The sequence below is a fragment of the Aythya ferina genome (genome assembly GCF_964211825.1).
Source record: "Aythya ferina genome assembly, chromosome: 31".
Taxonomy (NCBI): Eukaryota; Metazoa; Chordata; class Aves; order Anseriformes; family Anatidae; genus Aythya; species Aythya ferina.
Genome location: NC_140328.1, coordinates 878,891 through 897,635, shown reverse-complemented (window position 1 = coordinate 897,635; position 18,745 = coordinate 878,891). Strand labels below are relative to the sequence as shown.

General features: G+C 41.9%; 1 long non-coding RNA gene and 1 pseudogene across 2 annotated transcripts; both read left to right on the top strand.

Annotated features, from left to right (window-relative positions):
* The first annotated feature begins 474 nt into the window (after positions 1-474).
* LOC311425537 (ubiquitin carboxyl-terminal hydrolase 42-like) lies at positions 475-15,434 on the top strand (annotated as a pseudogene). The gene is made up of 16 exons (XR_014698858.1): positions 475-486; positions 5,870-6,056; positions 6,796-6,991; positions 7,584-7,694; positions 7,854-7,956; positions 8,161-8,228; positions 8,385-8,455; positions 8,987-9,069; positions 10,019-10,130; positions 10,508-10,648; positions 10,843-10,943; positions 11,407-11,548; positions 12,229-12,510; positions 13,310-13,398; positions 13,933-14,804; positions 15,306-15,434. The product of XR_014698858.1 is annotated as a ubiquitin carboxyl-terminal hydrolase 42-like (transcript).
* A 163-nt stretch (positions 15,435-15,597) lies between these two features.
* On the top strand, positions 15,598-18,286 carry LOC311425526. Its single transcript, XR_014686363.1, has 3 exons — positions 15,598-15,617; positions 16,499-16,746; positions 17,551-18,286. It is a non-coding gene; the product is annotated as an uncharacterized lncRNA (long non-coding RNA).
* Positions 18,287-18,745: the final 459 nt, after the last annotated feature.

Below are 18,745 nucleotides of genomic sequence, written 5' to 3'. Positions count from 1 at the left end.
GATGGAGGTGTGCTTATGATGCCTAGTCGCTTAAGGCAATTACTCCACAAGTAGTAACTTAGTGTTGATTTAACTACAGCATATCTAAAACATAAGAAGGATGTTAGTATGGAAGAAGCTGATGAAACCAGTCCTTAAATCTTACTACTTATTGTGCGTGAGCAGACTGGCGTGAGTTTTAGCTATACTGGCAAATATTAAACCACACCTGTGTCGTCCCAAAAAAAAAAACAAAAAAAAAACAAGGAAATGTTGAAGCAAATAGGGAGGCCTGTAGCTTGTGCAGTCTTTTAGCTGCACAAAGAAGGAGAGAGACAGGTAGCCTTGAGCTAGCAGAAGCAAGGAAGAGAAGGGATAAAAGGGAAAAAACAGGAAGGAGAACACCAGCTCCAGACTGACCTATAGTAACCTTTTTCTCATTAAGGGTCATTAGCACATTAAAAATCATACCTGTCAAAATACTAATCTATGCTAATGTGGGATTTGGTGTGTGTCCCCCCTCTCCTGTTCCCCCTCCCCCCCGGTATTCCTCTGTAATGCACAAGCTCAGTCGAGATAAGTTAGGTGAGCTGTAATAACCAATCCAAAGGAGCCAAAGAGAGAGTTTTCACAAGTTTCCTGTGTATAAATGACGGCGATTCGAGTCAGAGGTGTGCTTGCTTTGCGAAAGATGGCCAAGTACCTGACTCTGCAGAGTTCTATAAGTAATTATATAATTAAAAGACCTTCGTGTGCATTCCGACTCTGGGTGCTTATTGGCGTGGTGCACTCTGCACGAACCTGCGGACAACATCTGTACTCAATGTCATGCCTACAGACAACCCTTTACTGTTGGGACCTGCATATTTTTCTGTGCACTCAACACAACCCCTTTGACACAACTAGTTAACCACATAGCTGCCAGTCCACCACTCAGTTGCACTTGTGAAGAGGAAAAGCTATTTCCATCTACTGTAGGAGCACATCCTCTGAATGCAAGCTTCACTCAGCTGGTCATTTACTGCAGGACAAGATTTGAAAACTGTTGTTGAGTTCTGGGTTTCCTGCTTACAGGAAAAATTAAGTGCTAGATCGCCCTCTACTCCACTTTGTCTGCTGCATTTAATGGAGATTAAACTGATTTCGTTTGCTCCTCCGTTTATGGACAATGAGCTGAAGGAACAGGTACAGCACATTAGCCTGGAATGCCTTCCCTCCCAACCAAAGTAAACTGGATCTGTAACTAACAGAAGCAGAAGCAAGGCTTCCGTGTTTTCAGCTGAATAAAGTTCCAACAAAATCATCCTCTGGGATTTGAAGCTTACTTCACATGACATGCCAACGACTCTTTTCCCTCTATTGTAAAGCGGATCCCTGCTGTTAGTTGCTCTAGAAGCAAAGGAATCATCGGTTTGGTTAACAAATAGCCGCTTCTGCAAACAAGAAGTGTTGTGTTCTCTCTTCCCTTTGAATGACTCCACACTTCTCATCAGCTACTGGATTGCTGACCTAGAATCAGAGAACATCCCAAGGTGGAAAGGACTCCCAATAATCACCAAGTCCAACTCGTGGCTCCACACAGGACCACCCCAAAGTGAGACCCGATGTCTGAGAGCATTGTTCAACACTTGTTGACCTCCGTCAGGCTCGGTGCCATGAGCAGTGCCCTGGGCAGCTGTCTCAGTAGCCAGCCACCCCCTCAGCGCAGCACCTGAGGCGCACGGGGCTCGGCGGGGCGGCCCGGGAGGGGAGGACAGCGGGGCGAAGTGGCAGCTCCCTCAGAGCCGTCTCCCCGCCGCCTCGGCCGCATGTCGGGGCTTTTTCGTGTCGGGGCTTTTTCATGTCGTGCCCTCTTGTCTCTTGCCGTGGGTGAGATGCTGCTCCCCAGCGCGGACCCCTTGCGCGCGGGGCCTGCCCGCGGCGGTGGCGGCGGGAGGGAAACCCCAACCCCAAAGCCCTCCCGGCAGGGAGAGCTCGGGGTGAGGGCCGATCCGGCACCGACAGTAAACACGCCGGAGGAAGCGCTCTGGTTTTAGCCATGAGCAGCGCGGCCAGGTTCAAAAGGCGTCACGCTGGAGCTCCGAGTTCGGCGGCATTCCGAGGCCATTGTGGCGGTTGTGGAGACGGCCCCGGCTGAGGTGGCTGCTGCTGTCGCTGCTGTCCCCTCTGTCCCTGCTGTTGCCTCGGTTCCCGGACCTTGGAGACCCCCGGCGGCTCCCTGTGCCAGGCCCTGTGGCCCCGGGGAGCTGCCCGCCGCCTCGTCGGCCAGCCTGGCAGCAATCCTGCCAGCACAGAATAGCCCACTGCGTTTCAGGGTAAAGTGACGATTAATTTCTATTTCCTGGCCTGGGTGCTGCTTTCTTCTTTAAGGAAGCTTCAAGGTTAAAGGTTCAACTCAGTTATGTCAGGGTTCAACTCCGTTTCGTGAAGGGGCTCTTGTACGAAAGCTTAAGCTGGGATTGACTCTCTGCTAAGCGGAGGCCAAACGTGGACCTACTGAGAAGCAGGTCCTAAGTGATAACATTTTCTAAAGAGACTGCTAAACATATCTGAACAGTGCTGCTGCAGAACTCTGAATGGGGGGATAGCAACTGTCTTAACTGATCTGGAATCTTGAATTTACTTTTCAATGGACAAGAGGTGTGTCTCTCAAGGCAAACAAAGAGAGGAGTAACACCCGATACTCATGTCAACATAAATTTATGCTCAGAGCGTAGGTGTAGGAACAGCATCGGTATGTATATGGAACATCGGGAGAGGAAGCTCTATCGGTATTTACAGTTTTTCTACTACCTTGTCAGAGAGACGTCATCTCCAAATGAGAAATGGATGTATTTTGAAACAGTGGTGGTGGATCGGATTTCTTCTTTCTAGTGTTAATATTTGCTCTTGAATCATACTTAATACCTGGTAACACCTCAATCAGTTGTCAAAAATAAACTTAAAAATGTGTAAGGCTTATCTCATTGGTCAGTATAAAGATTAAGGTCTTCCCTTCCCTTCCCTTCCCTTCCCTTCCCTTCCCTTCCCTTCCCTTCCCTTCCCTTCCCTTCCCTTCCCTTCCCTTCCCTTCCCTTCCCTTCCCTTCCCTTCCCTTCCCTTCCCTTCCCTTCCCTTCCCTTCCCTTCCCTTCCCTTCCCTTCCCTTCCCTTCCCTTCCCTTCCCTTCCCTTCCCTTCCCTTCCCTTCCCTTCCCTTCCCTTCCCTTTCCCCCCAGTATTGTTTTTCTGTTCTCCTTCTCACTGCAGTCTTGATTTTGTTTCTCGTCCCTTAAGTATGTTTCTAATGTGTTGCTGAAACATTTTCCCTTTCAATCCTAAAAAAGGAGCTGTCACTGGTGAAGATCGGAGCTTATCCCTGAGCCCAGGAGCTGTCACCTTAGTCTTCCAATCGGACAAGGACAACTTCATTTCTCATGTAAATGCATTTTTCAGGTTTGCGTATTGTTTTTTCAGGAATGGAAAGTGTGTATAGAATGGATTTAAAATCAATTTTAAATGTAAAACGTCAAGGCAAAAAAGTTCTAATTACAACCTCTGCACACAATTTGCCAGCTGTGGGACTAGGAGTTTTCTTATTTACTGTGTTTTGTTTAACGTGTCTGAAGTTTAATGGATAGCAATCAAGGCGTGCTAGAAATCTGAAAGCACTTTATGCTTTGTTCTCTCCGTCATTTTGGTATAACAAACTAGCTTATGTTTTAAACCCTCCATGAGGTTAGTGGTTTCCCTAAAGGTAACAAGTCCCTGTGTGCTACAGTAAGACAGTAACAAAACATGAAGTATAGAAGTTCATCCTGTCATTATTCAGCTTCTGCCTATGGACACACAACTACGCTTATTTAAAGCGGTATCACCTTGAAACCTAATCAGCATTTTAAAAAGGACTTTGTAGCAGTTATTGGCTTTTGTCCTGGAGGGCTGAGGTTTGTTTTGTTTTGTTTTACATTCAGCATTTCCGTTTCTAGCTTACATTCCCCTGTTGTTTTGCATGAGGAAAACGTGCAAGTTTAGAAAGTAGAACGGAAAGAGCTGCTTTTTAGTCTAACTTTTCAGTTTGTCGTAGGAGTTTTAAATGTGGTAGGAGTAAAACACCAGAAATACTGCTGCCAAAGTTATATTCAAACTCGTCTTTCTTGGAGAAGCAGAAGCAGCCCAGGGAGAAATAAATTTGCAAACATGCTCTTCATGCTCTCCTTTCCCAAGATTTCTCTGAGATATAGCCCATCCTCTGTGGGTTTTGAGGTATATGGTTCCCAGGAGTGAAAAGGAGGGCCAAACATCTCTCCTCTTGGATCTCAACATGCCAGGGCTTTGGTGTACTGCCACTTACGGCTCCGCTTTTTCACCTGGAAAAAGCGACCACATGATGTAGACTGAGGAGCCCTCACAAATTAACTTGCTATCACCAAGTGACGCCCATGAAAGGTGTATTTAAAAGCTAGGCTCATTATAGAATCACAACAAACCCCTCATGACTGGTGCAGTAGACAGTGAGGTAGAGGGCGAGCCCTGGAAAGACAGAAGAAAAGTAGCAGTGAATTCTGGGTACCTTTGTGCAGACGAAACAGAAAAACGCAGGCAGTGAAGTAATAGTGTTCCGTTACTCATGCCAGCAATAGATAATTGCAACAATTATCTATTAGATCATAGGTAATAATTAACAGATAATTGTGCAACTCCGGAAATCAATAAATAACTGATTCCCCTCAGAGAATGTCTTCTACATTTTTATATTAAAAAGACTCCAGAGTTGTAATGGATTAAAATCCTACGGAAGGGAAAGAAATGGCATCAGCCACTAGTTCTGCAGAAGCGAAAAGTAATACTGATAGAGTTTAGATGGAAATTTTCACTTTGTGTGTTTAGTTTGGGGATTCTTTTTAAATCATTCATACCAGCGATTTAGTTCTTAAGGCTGTTTCTTTGAGATTAAGTGACAGGACTTCTGTTACTCTTTTCTTCTTGGAATGCTTCTTGATATTCTTACGTCAACCAGAACTTCTGTCTCTGTCGCAGATGTGAACAATGACCGTAGCTAAGAAGCCCAAATCTTCAAAGCCTAAAAACTAACTGCATGAAGTTTAACAAACTGCATGAAGTTTAACAAGGCCAAGTGCCGGGTCCTGCACCCGGGGCGCAATAACCCCAAGCAGAGCTACAGGCTGGGAGAGGAATGGTTGGAAAGCTGCCAGGCAGAGAAGGACCTGGGAGTGATGGTGGACAGTCGGCTGAATATGAGCCAGCAGTGTGCTCAGGTGGCCAAGAAGGCCAACGGCATCCTGGCTTGTATTAGGAACAGCGTGACCAGCAGGGCTAGGGAGGTGATCGTCCCCCTGTACTCAGCTCTGGTGAGGCCGCACCTCGAGTACTGTGTTCAGTTTTGGGCCCCTCGCTACAAGAAGGACATGGAGGTGCTTGAGCGGGTGCAGAGAAGGGCGACGAAGCTGGTGAGGGGCCTGGAGAACAAGTCCTACGAGGAGCGGCTGAGGGAGCTGGGCTTGTTCAGCCTGGAGAAGAGGAGGCTCAGGGGTGACCTTATTGCTCTTTACAGATACCTTAAAGGAGGCTGTAGAGAGGTGGGGGTTGGCCTGTTCTCCCACGTGCCTGGTGACAGGACGAGGGGGAATGGGCTTAAGTTGAGCCAGGGGAGTTTTAGGTTAGATGTTAGGAAGAACTTCTTTACAGAAAGGGTTGTGAGGCATTGGAACAGGCTGCCCAGGGAAGTGGTGGAGTCACCATCCCTGGAAGTCTTCAAAAGACGCTTAGATGTAGAGCTTAGGGATATGGTTTAGTGGAGGGCTGTTAGCGTTAGGTTGGAGGTTGGACTCGATGACCTTGAGGTCTCTTCCAACCTAGAAAATTCTGTGATTCTGTGATTCTGTGAAAAAGCCCTCTTCAAGGCGGTCTGGCAAATCCAAGAAACCAAGTACTAAAATACTGATGTCACGCACCGCAAACTGGGGCTGGATACTGCCTGCAGAAGATTCAAGCCAAGTCTCTGTGGCCCAAGGACATGGAGGTGCTATTTACTGTAGATCATCTGAAAAATCTAAGGCTTTTGCCCCAAGAGATCTAAGTAAGTGTGCGTTTTATCCTACCTCCATTTTCTTCAAAGCAAAAGTAGAAAATGCAGTTCTTACTTGTTGCACTGATAGAGAAGGGGACTACTGTGAACAAAGACTTGAAAAGCGAATCCCCTAAGGCAACTGAAGTGACTGATGTTACAGAAATTAATTTTGATATATTTACAGTCAACAGAGAAATATGGGGAGCTTTTTGTAATGCACAGATTCCTCCATGTCTTTTCTGTTTTGCAAAGAAAAGTGTTTGATTGTTGCTATTCACAGCTTCCATTTTTCACAGGTTTTTTGAAGGATAACATTGCTCAGGAAAAGATCTGGTATCTGTAGGGGTACCGTCATTCCTAGTTCCTAGTTTTTATGTTTTTACCGTATAATTTCAAGTCTAAGTTTGTGGTTTAAGTTATAATAAGGAAAAAAACAGTAGTTGAGTTAATCAGGTTAAAGATTATAGATGGAGAGGAACTTGGCATTAGGTGCTACAAACAGAATGGCAGTTAGCCTTGCCTTAGAAAAATTAAAATGGTTGACTAAAGTTGTTTGTTTTTTTTTCCCCCAAAACATTGTGTTGACCAGCCAATTTGAATTTGGTGGTATTAAAGCTGTCTGCAATAAGTTTTTCTGGTTTGGATTGTAGCTAGCTCCTCTAGGTGCTCCTGCAGAATAGTATTTTTTTAAATACCTTTCTTAGAAACAAACAAACAAGATCTCTTTTTAAATTTAACTTTCTTGCAGTCGTTAATGATGGAATTGCTCCGCCACAGAGCATTCTTTTTCCACCTGAGAAGATTTGTATGGATTGGCGAGAAACACAAAGTGTTGGAGTTGGCCTGTACAATCTTGGCAACACATGTTTTCTTAATGCTACTCTACAGTGTTTGACCTACACACCCCCACTTGCCAATTACATGCTTTGAGCACAGCCAGTCATGTGAGTACTTTCTAACAGTATTTTGAATCTGTTGGATAGCTCTGAAGTTGAAAGAACAGCAGTGATTCTGTGAGATAAGCTTATTTGCCTGATTTTACCTGTAGAAGCTGGCTTTGAGCACTGTATTAGCAGTGGGCTCCGAATAGCATATGGAGTGCGATTAATGCACCATGTTTTATTTATTTAGTTATTTGTTTGTTTGTTTGTTTGTTTGTTTATTAAAGGATCATTTATTGCTTCATGGGAATAATGAAGTGCATTGGACAGTAATGCATTTAGTAGTAATTTTAGAGAGTAATACATTTTGCAGCCTGTGGAGTTCACATTCCTGTCAGCCTTTACAACTGCGACTTTGCAGTAGTCTTTTAGATTTCTCATCACAAAATGCATTTGAATACAGGCTTAGTGGATATTTTTCTTCTGTAAAGTTGTGTGAAATGAAATGTTACAAGACTGTTGGGACATTGGCATCTTAGGAGAATAGAATGTAGCAAGGAGAGTGGATATTGTATCTATAGTTTAAATTGTACTTAGATGTTTGTAGGTATGGATATTTTGCTGGACTGGGATGCTTTGTTCTTTCACTCTTCAGGTCGTGAACAAGATTTTTGCATGATGTGCACGATGGAGACTCACATTAACCAGGCCCTGCGTTGCACTGTTGATGCCATCGAGCCTACGCATGTTATCAGTAATCTCAGTCGTAAGTGGCTTCAGATGTGTTTCTTTTCGATAGCTTGTAATCTTCAAATAATTATTTGATGCGTATAAGTGGTTTTAACACTCAAATGAAGAGAGATTTTAGAAATACAAGAATGATTTCATTTTTAAATGAGGTCAATACTATCATCTTCTTATTTAGGAATAGGACAACATTTCCGTTTTGGCAGTCAAGAAGACGCACACGAGTTCTTGCGCTATACTGTTGATGCTATGCAGGAAGCTTGCTTGAACGGAAGCACCGAGTAAGCATAAACAAGTTCACTTTCATACATTCTCTAGCACCTTCTAGTCCTTTATTTACTCTCAAAAATGATCTCTAGCACCTTTTAGTGCCTTATTTACTATCAGCAACGAAAGTCTACATCATCCTTGGTTTTCATCAAACTCTTTGAAGAGTTAACTCTGTGCCTTAAATCTTATGAGGTCTGATTATAATTTATTTCCAGATTGGACAGATCTTCTCAAGCTACCACCATCATTCATCAAATATTTGGAGGATTTCTAAGATCGAGAGGTACTTGAAAAAATACTCCTGTCCTTAGAACTGATCTGTGTCTTTTGTCGGTAGTAAAGCAGTCTGTAGTTTGTCTAAAGTAGTATCTGTCAACAACTTGAATTTGGACAGTTAGTCTCTTTCACATAATGTTAAGCATTTATATTTTGCTTCCAGTGAAGTGCTTGAATTGCAAAGCAGTTTCAGATACGTATGAGGCATTTCTTGATATCACTTTGGATATAAAGGTAAGATGTTTTCTAAATATAATTCATGATGTTTAAGTACATGCATAACTTTCTAAATTAAACTTGTTTAACTTAAAAAACCAAACCACATATAATGTTAAAACATAAGAGCTTGGTGGTGCTAAGGAAGTGGATTGGACTTTGTCCTTCTGTGGAACCCATGTAAATAGTCTCCACATTTGCATTGGGTTTAAGAGGAAAGAATTCTCTTTCTGCATAAATTATAATGCTGTCATACTTCTTTGTTGTTCTACCTCAATATACATCTAATTGTTAGACTGATGAATTTGTCCCCAGTATTGATGACAAAGCACACTATAGATGCTGTCTAGGCAACTGGAAAAGTATTTGTTCCAAAGTCAAATGCCTTCCAGGTGAGGTCAATGCTGAGCATGCTCTTTCTGCCTCCTTCTTCACAGTGCTCCTAGTAGATCGCTTGAGTATGTTAGTAAGATTCTCTTATAAACTACTAGTATGTCTCTGGAATTTTGAATTACGGTGACTTTACGCTCTTCTTTCTCGCTGCTCTAGGCGGTTTCATCTGTTACCAGAGCTCTGGAACTCTTTGTGAAACCTGAAGAGCTGGATGGAGAGAATTGCTATAAATGTAGCGAGTAAGATTTTGACGAATTAGGTCTTAATCCTAGATGTCAGTTTTCTATGTTGCATGACTCTGTTGGACTACCTCTAAACTTTGGATCTACTTACAAGTTTTGTGGAAGTTTATTAGACTTGGATTTTTAGACTTGTGGAAGTTTATTAGACTTGGATTTTTGTTTCTTTGGAGGGGGGAAGTCTTGTTCATAGGCATTCCCTATGGGTTTGCAATTCTCTGGCTTGTATTTTGCCATCAGAATTCAGAAAGAGCTACTTTTGTTCTTTCTATTTATTAGCTCTCGACAGTACTTTTCTTGATGTAAACTGCCCAGTTTCCGTTGTTCTCTGGGCTAGTGGCTAATTTTCACTGCTTACACCTTAGGTCCTACCTTGGAGCGGGCAATGTGTCAAACTGAACTATTTTGTTTCAAAGGATGGCAGATGGTTTCAGTGTCTTTCCAGACAAGCTCAGTACATGAAGACTTCCTACTGTTAAATGTCTCCCTCCTGTAGAATGACCATGTGCTTCTGTTGTATTTTTGATGTTGATAGTCGACCTATGTTGGAGATTATTTGCAATTTCTAGCCCTGGGGACCAAGGCTCTCTCGTTCCGCTTTCAGTATTTGTATTTCCCTTGAAAGCTGAAAGAATGTATCCAGGATTGGAGTTCAAATAGCCACTTTTGTAGACCAAGAAATGGTACCTTGCCATCCAACCTGGTAATACCCTTTCGTGAGAGATTCCTGTTCCCGCTATGCTCTGAGTTGTTGGGAAAATTGACCTTCTTCTCTGTATTAACAAACCTGACACGCAGTGCATGGGTTTATGAAAAGAAAAAAGACCAACCTATTATGCAAGTAAATATCATTCAAATAGCATAGGCATGCGTGAGACATTCAAAGGAGTTTGTTTTGGGGGCGAAAAAAGAAGATGCCTTCAAACACTTATCTCTGCTTGTTTTTAAGGTGTAAAAAGATGGTTCCTGCGTCCAAGAGATTTACCATACACCGTTCTTCCAAGGTTCTCACAATATCACTGAAAAGATTTGCAGATTTCACAGGTGGAAAGATCAACAAGGTATATTTACCACTGTAATGCAACTATATCATTGTGTAATGGGACATCCCCCAAAGCTGAAAGTTGTTAATATTTTCAGACAATAATTGTAGACTAACGACTATGGCTTATTCTTTCTCTTAATATCAATAAAGTTCCCGCTTGACAAGAAGCATATGCTTTCCTCTGAGAAGGCTGATTCATCAGGAAACAGTTCTCTGCAACTTGTAGTCTTAACCATTGTTTATGGGAAGACTTATTTGTAGTGAATCAAGAAATATATTCTAGAAATATATTCTAGAAATAAATTCTAGTCTGTGTTTTTTGGAAGTGTTTTTCTCTGGCTAGTCCACGAAGTACTCTGGGATAATTTTTCTATCTTCTTGGTGTCTCTTTAGGAGGTGAAATATCCGGAGTATTTGAACCTGAGAGCCTACATGTCGCAGTCAATGGGAGAACCACTGCTCTATGCCTTATATGCGGTGCTGGTACATCACGGTGTCAACTGTCACTCAGGACACTATATATGCTATGTAAAGGTAGAAGTCAACAGCATTTCTAACAGGGTAAAGGTTGTGCTGGCAAACCAATTAAAGCATCACTAGCGGCTACTGTTTCTAGGGAAAAAGATTTCATTATATTTTTATTTGATATGTGTGTATTTTGTTCCTATCCGTGATTTCATTTGGAAAACGTGCAATTCACCTAAAGAAATCGTTGTCTTTATTTGCAGGCTGGTAATGGACTTTGGTATCAGATGAATGATGCTAAAGTAGTGCGTACTGACATTAAAAGAGTTCTTGGTCAGCAAGCTTACATACTTTTTTATATCAGGTAATAACAAATCTTAAAATGTGTTCAGAAGAGATTTACTTTCCTGTTATTGATATTTTTCTGTTTTGCAAGTGTTTTTCTTGCTATCCCGGGAGAAGATTATTATTTGTCTAATTCAGTTCTGTCTAGCCTGAAATTCTCTGTGTCATTTATTATCTTTTGTTGCTTGGCCTTAAACTGCAGCACTCATGTAAATTGCTATCTATGTGTTATCTGTAGCTGGCTAATTTAGAGAAGGAGAGAAATGAAGGTCATCTGTGGTGTAAGAATGAATTATTGCTCTGAAAGTGATAGTCTTAGTAGGAAGACTGTTCTCTACTTTTCAGTTTGTAGTCTTGGCGAAGCCTTCTGTAGAGAAGGCTTCCATATCGTATGAACTGTTCCTCTAAAATTATAGGATGGGATTTAATCCAAGAGTAGGCTGAAAGAAAAACTAAACTACGATCACTGCTCTTTTCTGAAGGCGCTATGATTTGACACTTGGAGAACGTGCGTTTTACTTGCCAGCACCATCTTATCCCTGTTCATTCCCTCCTGGTCAGCAGGGGGCTAACAGTAAGCAGGCTGGATTTATGGGACCACGACTTCTTCCTCATATGATTAAGGTAATTCAGGGAAGCGGGAGGGCAGATAACGGCACCAAACTGCTAGTGGGTTTGGGGTTTGGTGTGGGGTTTTTTGTTTGGTTTTCGGCATCTTAGTTTTGTTTTCCTTCCCACGCTGCAGCTTTCTTCACAGCCCTCATGCTACAGCCAGAGTCATTCAAACAGTGGTTACTGCTAAATTGTGCAGCCGTGTGACTCCATTACTTTATACCTCCAAGACAGCTTTCTAAAGCACAGAGAGCTACGCTCTTTGACAATTTAAGCAGAGTGTACTAATCCTCAAATCATTTAAAAGAGGACTTGTTTTTCCTATCCTCGTCACTTTAGCTAAGACAGGGAAAACTAATTGTCTTATTCCTGAGCACCAGAACTATTACTTCAGGCTTTTCAGGGTATGTTTAAAGGGGAAAATAAATATATTTGGGAATAGCAGCAGGTAATGTTAAGTTGCTTGGCTGGTTTTCAAAGATGATGTTAATTTGATACCAATCTGCAGTAAACCAAAAGCAGGAATTGAATACGCTTATTGGACTTGCATTTATCCTTAAAGGGCAGTGTGTTTTTCTTTTTAGGTGTTAAGACCATTTGTAGAAACACTCAGTAGGAGAGTTTTGTGTTTCAAAATGTTACATGCAGTGTTTGCGTTAATCCATCTTGCAATTTCTTCTTTTTAAATACAGAATTCAAGCCGTTTAAATGGAAATGGATCCATAAAAGAGGACGCAAAGACCACTGGTGTCACCCTAAAAAGGCCATCTTCAGCACCACCAATGGCCTGCGTTCAAAACCAGGCAATTACCAGGCCTTCAATTACTGATACGTCAAGAAAACAGAAGATCACCATCAGTATTCACAATAAATTGCCTGCTCGTCAGACTGTGTCACAGCCTGACTGTCTTAGCAGTGCTGTGGAGGATGAAGATCTCTACCAGGCTGTTCCTTCATCCACAATTACAAAGTTGGTAATGCAAATGAAGCAAATGCAAAAAAACAAAAAAGTTTCTGATGAAATTTTTGTGGAGCCAACAGTGAATGAAAATCCTAAACTCAGCTCTGATAACACAGTCCCTTATGGTGCAGAATCTTCAGGAAAATCTGAGGAGGAGTCAAAGGGCTTATTTCAAAGGAATTGCAATTCAATGTCCTCTAATGGAATTTTGGTTGGAAAGGTAGTCCGTACATTGCAGCATTCCAATTCTTCCTGTCAGAATGCTGACAAAGGAAGATCCCAGCATGAGCTGCCAAAAACAGATTCACTAAATGGTGCTATTAGGTTAGTTAATGAATCTAAAGAAAACGGACTGAAACTTGATGATTCCACTTGCCGAGTTGAACCTGTTAAACCTTCTGAGATGTTCTTTTCTAAAACAAATGGATTGCTTGAAACATAGATTTGCTCCATCGAGAATTTCTCACCTACGATGTAGTCGGGAGTGTTTATTGTGTTCCTAATTCAGGTGAAATACTGAGAAAACACAGCACACACGTGATCATAAGACTTTGTGGTATTATCCCATTAGAATTTGCAGACCTGAGCTTACATTAGAACTTGTCAACTTAAGCTCAGCTGAGATAAAAATTCCTAAGTTTCATAAAGTAGATTTTGGGGGGTGAGTTGGGGTTATCTTTGATGTGTAGATAATGCATACAACTCACAGCGGTCTTGCTTACCATTTAATGGAGAAATTCTGACAAGACTAGTCCTCAGTACTACTACAAATAGTATTTTTTTGTCTGCTGACTTGTGCGTTTTAATTGCAGATGCCTGGAGCTATGCCTTCAGTCAATCGAGAAGTCATCACGGAGTCCCTCACAGCCAGCCAGCTGAACAGCTTGTCAGAGGAAATGAGGTAAAATGAGCACAGTCTGATTAAGACAAGACTTTATGGAAGTTCATTACAGTTTTATCTGTCTACTAATAGTATTTAATGGAAGGATTTAAATTAGTACAATTCCATACTGTGTGTCCAGTGTCACGAACAGAACTAATGATCAGCACTGAGCATATCACTCTGATGCAGCTTGGTGCCTCAAGGAGAACTTGTGTTCCTTTATAGAATGTTTTTCCGTTTTTCTCCACTGTCTGGAGAAACATTGGCTGTTCCCCGCTTGCCCCTATGCCTTTTTTCTCAGAGCAGCAGGTGGAAGGAGACAGATGCGTTTGCTTTTTTAGTGCAATGGCTTCAGAAGCAAGAGGGGAAAAAACACTTTCTCTGGGAGCTGAAGAAGGTGTCCTAATCACAGGAGAGGTTTCTAAATGGCATATCTTTGCGAGCGTTCCTGTAGTCCGGAGGTTTTTGTTTGTTTGTTTGCCTTTGGAAGGTTTTACTCTTAATATTCACGTCCTTCAGCAGAAGTGAGAAATGGGTTTTTATTTTATGCAGTGTTGCGGAACCTCCGAAATCTCCTGGGAATGATGAGTACCTCGCCCAGTACCAATGTGATGACGGTGGAGACAAGGAGAAACCAAGAAGATCAAAAGAACGTGACCTCAATTCAAAAGAAAATGTTTTGTACGGCAAAGAGTCTTGTGAGCCTGGTGAGAAATTGCGGCAAACTTCCTCTCTCAAGTCTGACACTGAATGTAGCTCTAAAAACCTTTCCTCCTTAGCTATTGCAGATAGACACCAAGATACAAAGGACAAGACTAAAAACACTGACAAAGAGCATTACCGAAGAAAGAGGGAACATGCTCCTACTGAAGAGAAGGAGAGTCAAAAAGCAGATCCTTCCAGCAAGAGGAGACGAAGCACAGAGATGGGAAAGATGTAGCTATTACAATGATTACTATTCACCTCATGCGACAGGAGACAGTAGAGAGAGAAAGTTCTCTCACGGCGATGCAGCCTTTGACAGATCGACTGCAACTGACTACAGCAGGTCACATAAGCATTATCATTACAAAAGCAGATGGCCTCACGGTTCCCTCTTGAGAGAGGAAGATGTACGTCGCTTTAGCACACCCCGAGCAGACTTGCATCGTTGCTCAGTACTTCAGCAACATTCCAGAAGACATTCTCGTGAAAGACATGCGCTTCCACCTGTGTCAGCTCATTTGGAGAACTGTCGCCAGAAAAATGAAACAGAAGGAAACAGAAAAAGAAAATATACCCGTGCAGAAGGTAGTGAAAGTGAAATAGAAAGGAAAGACAGAAAGATAGAAAAGGAGCTTGTAGGTGGTGAAAAAAATGCGAAAATATCACAAGTTCTGGAAGAAACAGAAGTCTAAGGATAAACATGGAGAGAAGGATTCCAAGTAAGCAAGGATTCCAGCATACTCCGCATTTTTTATCCTAATTCTTTTCTGGGTGCTTCTCATGTCTTCCTTTTTTTTTTTTTTTTTTTTTTTCTGGTAGTTTCTAAGTTATTTAGATAGCATCAGCTGGCTGGGGATCATGTTGTTAGGTTGATCAGTGAAGATAGGAAAGCTCTTGCTGAATTGTGTCAGAGCACTAGCTTTGGACCACATAGTTTGAATCACATCTGTACACCATTCCAGATTAGGTTAAAAGATTTTTTCTGCTTGCACGTATTCCAGAGCTAGCCATTGTTAATGATCTGTGTACAAACCAGGACCTATGGTCCTTCAATCTGACGGCTTAAGTTTGCTGCATCTAAAGTAAGTTGCGTGTGCACAAAGCACCACAAAATAGCTGACATGCTGCAAATCATCACCTGTGGTAAAATAAATCAAGTTTCATATAGGCAACAAGTGCCACATCTTTTTTTCCCTTTTTAACTTGCATGTTTCTTTCAGACTTCATGATTTGTGTTTCTGTGCGCTCCACTTTGACAATGCCAATCGCAAGCATAAGAAAAAGAAGAAAAAGAAGAAGGAAAAGAAGAAAAAGGAGAAACACCAGGAAAGCGAAAGGCTCCTTGGAACACTTAGATCCTCGTTTCCAGAAGATAACGCGGGAGAAGAAGGAAGAATCCCATCCTCCAGATGGCTCTTCATGTGAGTAATGCAGAAGTGAGAGCAGTAAACAACCTTAGAAGGAAGGGAAGACTTCCAGTGCAGGCGAAAGCAGGAAATACAGCTCCATCACATCCAACGACTATACTAAAGGTAAGCGGCCGCAGCGTGTTTGAGGAATTCCTTTTATATTAATCTCGAGATTATTTCAAACAGTCTTGAAGTGCTTGATGACTTAACAGTCTGCAGATTTATTATCAAATCAAAAAAAAACCCAACTTGGTAGACTATTTTTTTCCCAGTTTTGAATGACCACTAGGAAAGAAGGCCTGAAATAAAGAGGTTAAAGGCAAATAGTTTTCATTTGGTTTGATGATGAAGAGGCAAACAAGAGGAAGAGTTGCAAGCTCCCTTCTTAAATTCAGTCCAGCCAAGTAGGAAAAGTAAACGTGGACAGCTGTATCTTGGCAAAGAAGATAGTAGGGAGCAAGGAGGTTTAGCAGTCAAGATGGAAGGTGATGCCATGAGGCTTAGAGGCTAGTAATGTTCTAATGAATCACAGCCTTCCTAAAAAAAACCTGCCTGAATAATTCATGTGAATAACATACTACCTTCAGCTATTTCAGCTTCTTGCTGTACAGCTGAATGCCTTTTACGTAATGTTTGGAGAAGTAAAATCTCGGAAGAGGTTTTCATATCTTTTGCCCAGTTTGGATGATGAAGTAAATTGCCAGAGTCAGTAGATTCTGGCACTGACAAGTTTCTTCAAGTTTAAGAGCAAGTTCAGTTGTTTCCAAGCATTTTTCTTTTCTGAGACAGGGAGCACCAGAAGTTGTCATCTTAAAATACGACATGGAGGGGAGGCTGGTTGTTCACACATTCTTGCCAACATTCATGCAATCTGTCCCATTATCAAGAACAAAATTAGGGACTGAACGGAGGTCTTTCAAATTCCAGTGTTGCAAAAATGGACTTTTTACGATACTAATGTCAAAAGAATCCTGATTGTACTGGACTGGAAGTATCTCTTCTAGCTGAAAAATCAGGAAGAGCACAGAAGAAAATGCCTCTGCTCTACTGCTCTTCGGGCTTCAGTGAATTCTCTGGCCAGCAGATGGCGAACTCGTTCTTTCTAAACCAGTCCAAAGTATAGGAAGAAAGTCAACGTCTTGCATGCATTACACAAGTGCGGGGTATGGGGATCCCTGGGCTATATACGTGAAAGAGATGTTCGTTGATAAATACAGCAGTACCCACCCCACTTGGATACACTGCTTGCAAGGTAAGCAGGATAGGAGGGCTGTGCAAAGCAGTTCTGGTAAATTGAGGAATTCAAGTATTTTGTCAAGCCTAAAGATACTAATTAGTTTCCTTTTGGGGAAGGTCAGTCTTTCAAAGCAAAGAAAAAATGTCTCTTAAGCAGGATTTTCTGAATGGTGGAATCTAATCTGAAAGAAGACCACTTCCACATGTTAGTTATTTGCTAGTTTATTATTTTTAATTTTCTACTGTATTGAACCTCTCAAAGAAGCTAGGGACAGACTAGGAACAATGGAGGACTTGTTAGAGTGCCTTTTCAACCAGAATCATGTTCCTTTGAATAAATGAACAAGGATAGCTCGTGACAATTTGTGATTTAAGGAAATTGCAGATACGTGAGAGAAAGAGCAGCATTAAAGCAGTTAAATTCCTGCATTCCTAAGTGCTCTCTCTAGCAAGTTAGTGAACGCTTCTGTTCTGTGGCTAGGATTTGGTCAGCTTTGATCACTAGTAAACAGGATGCCGTCCAATCAAACCTTCAAATGACTGTAACTTACCTAAGGTCAACCATTTGCTATCAAAGCAGGTAGCTTTGTCCTAATATTCTGTACAGCTCACCAATTTTAGCATAGAATTCAAGTGTAGTCCGTTTAATGGGAGGGCTTTGGAAGCTGCTTTCTCCAGTCAGTTCAGCCCTGTAGTCAGAGAGCAGATCAATCCGTGTACAGGGTTGTGACTTCTCTCTTTGGAAAGAAAACCAGTGAGCCAGACAGTTCCATGTAGACTATCACAGCAGGGAATGACATTTCTTCCCTTTGTCTTTCAGATGCAGAGCTTACTGCTGGAAGCCTTCAATACTCAGACTAAACCTACCATCAAATCCGACAACCTTTTTACCATCGAAACGCAACAACTTCTTACCGTCAAACCCAACAACGTCTTACGACTTCTTACCATCAAAAACCCAACAACTTCTTACAATTTCTTACCGTCAATCCCAACGTCTTCTTACCGTCAAAACTGACTGCCTTTTACAGTCAAAACCAACTGCCTTTTACCTTCACAACCGACAATGCAACCTCATCATGTTATAAATGAAGTCTCAACTCCCTCTGAATTTAGTAACATAAAAGAATATTTATAAAAGGCAAGTAAACAGCGCTGGGTGCGTGGGGAGTCTATGCTCTACCACCACGCGCACCCAACCGTCAAACTTTCCTAATATATAGAGGACATTGCTGTTACATATTTACAAGAAACCCAAGTACGCCTATACATATGGATATCCTATCCCCGCTTCATAGTAGAATTCTCTTTGTGGTGGTCCTTGTGGGTGAAAGGCTCACGGTTTCCCCATCACCATTAGCAACCTTTTGTTCCAGACTGCAGGAGCGGCTTCGACTGTCTCCCTCTTCTTCTGCACATGCTCTGCCCACCACAAGGTTCCCAAAAGCAACAAAACGGGATTGCTTTTCCTGCGTTTCATTAACCCTTGAAACCACACTAATAATATTATTATCATATAACATAAAACAATAAATGTTAACAGTTCTAACCAGCAACCCCCCCAGCAACTTCCGTGCCTTGTGCCTTAACAGAGGGGAAAACAAGCAACCCCAGACAGCAGGGCGTTGCCTCAATCCCCCTTCTTTATTTCCTCTAACCTCTTTACATTCCTGATGACCTCACCGTTAAGAGTCTGATGTTATCAGCAACCAGGAGGCTTTCCGACCCCCATTGCCACATTCCCAAATCTCCCCCTTCTTTATTAATATCAGCCATTTTTCTGTCACAAATTACCACTCCATATATAACAATCCCTCCTCTTCTTTTGAATGTCATTAATTCGTGTCTTGGCTTTGAATTTGGCCAAGGCCAATTGAACCATAAAAGAATGCTTTCACAATATTCTCTGTAAGATTTATAAACAAGTTTTTAGCAATGGTTGGAATCCCATAGTTAGCTCGTGTTTCAATTTCATGATTCCGCAGGGTGTATAATAACTGTTCTTTTCCCAATTA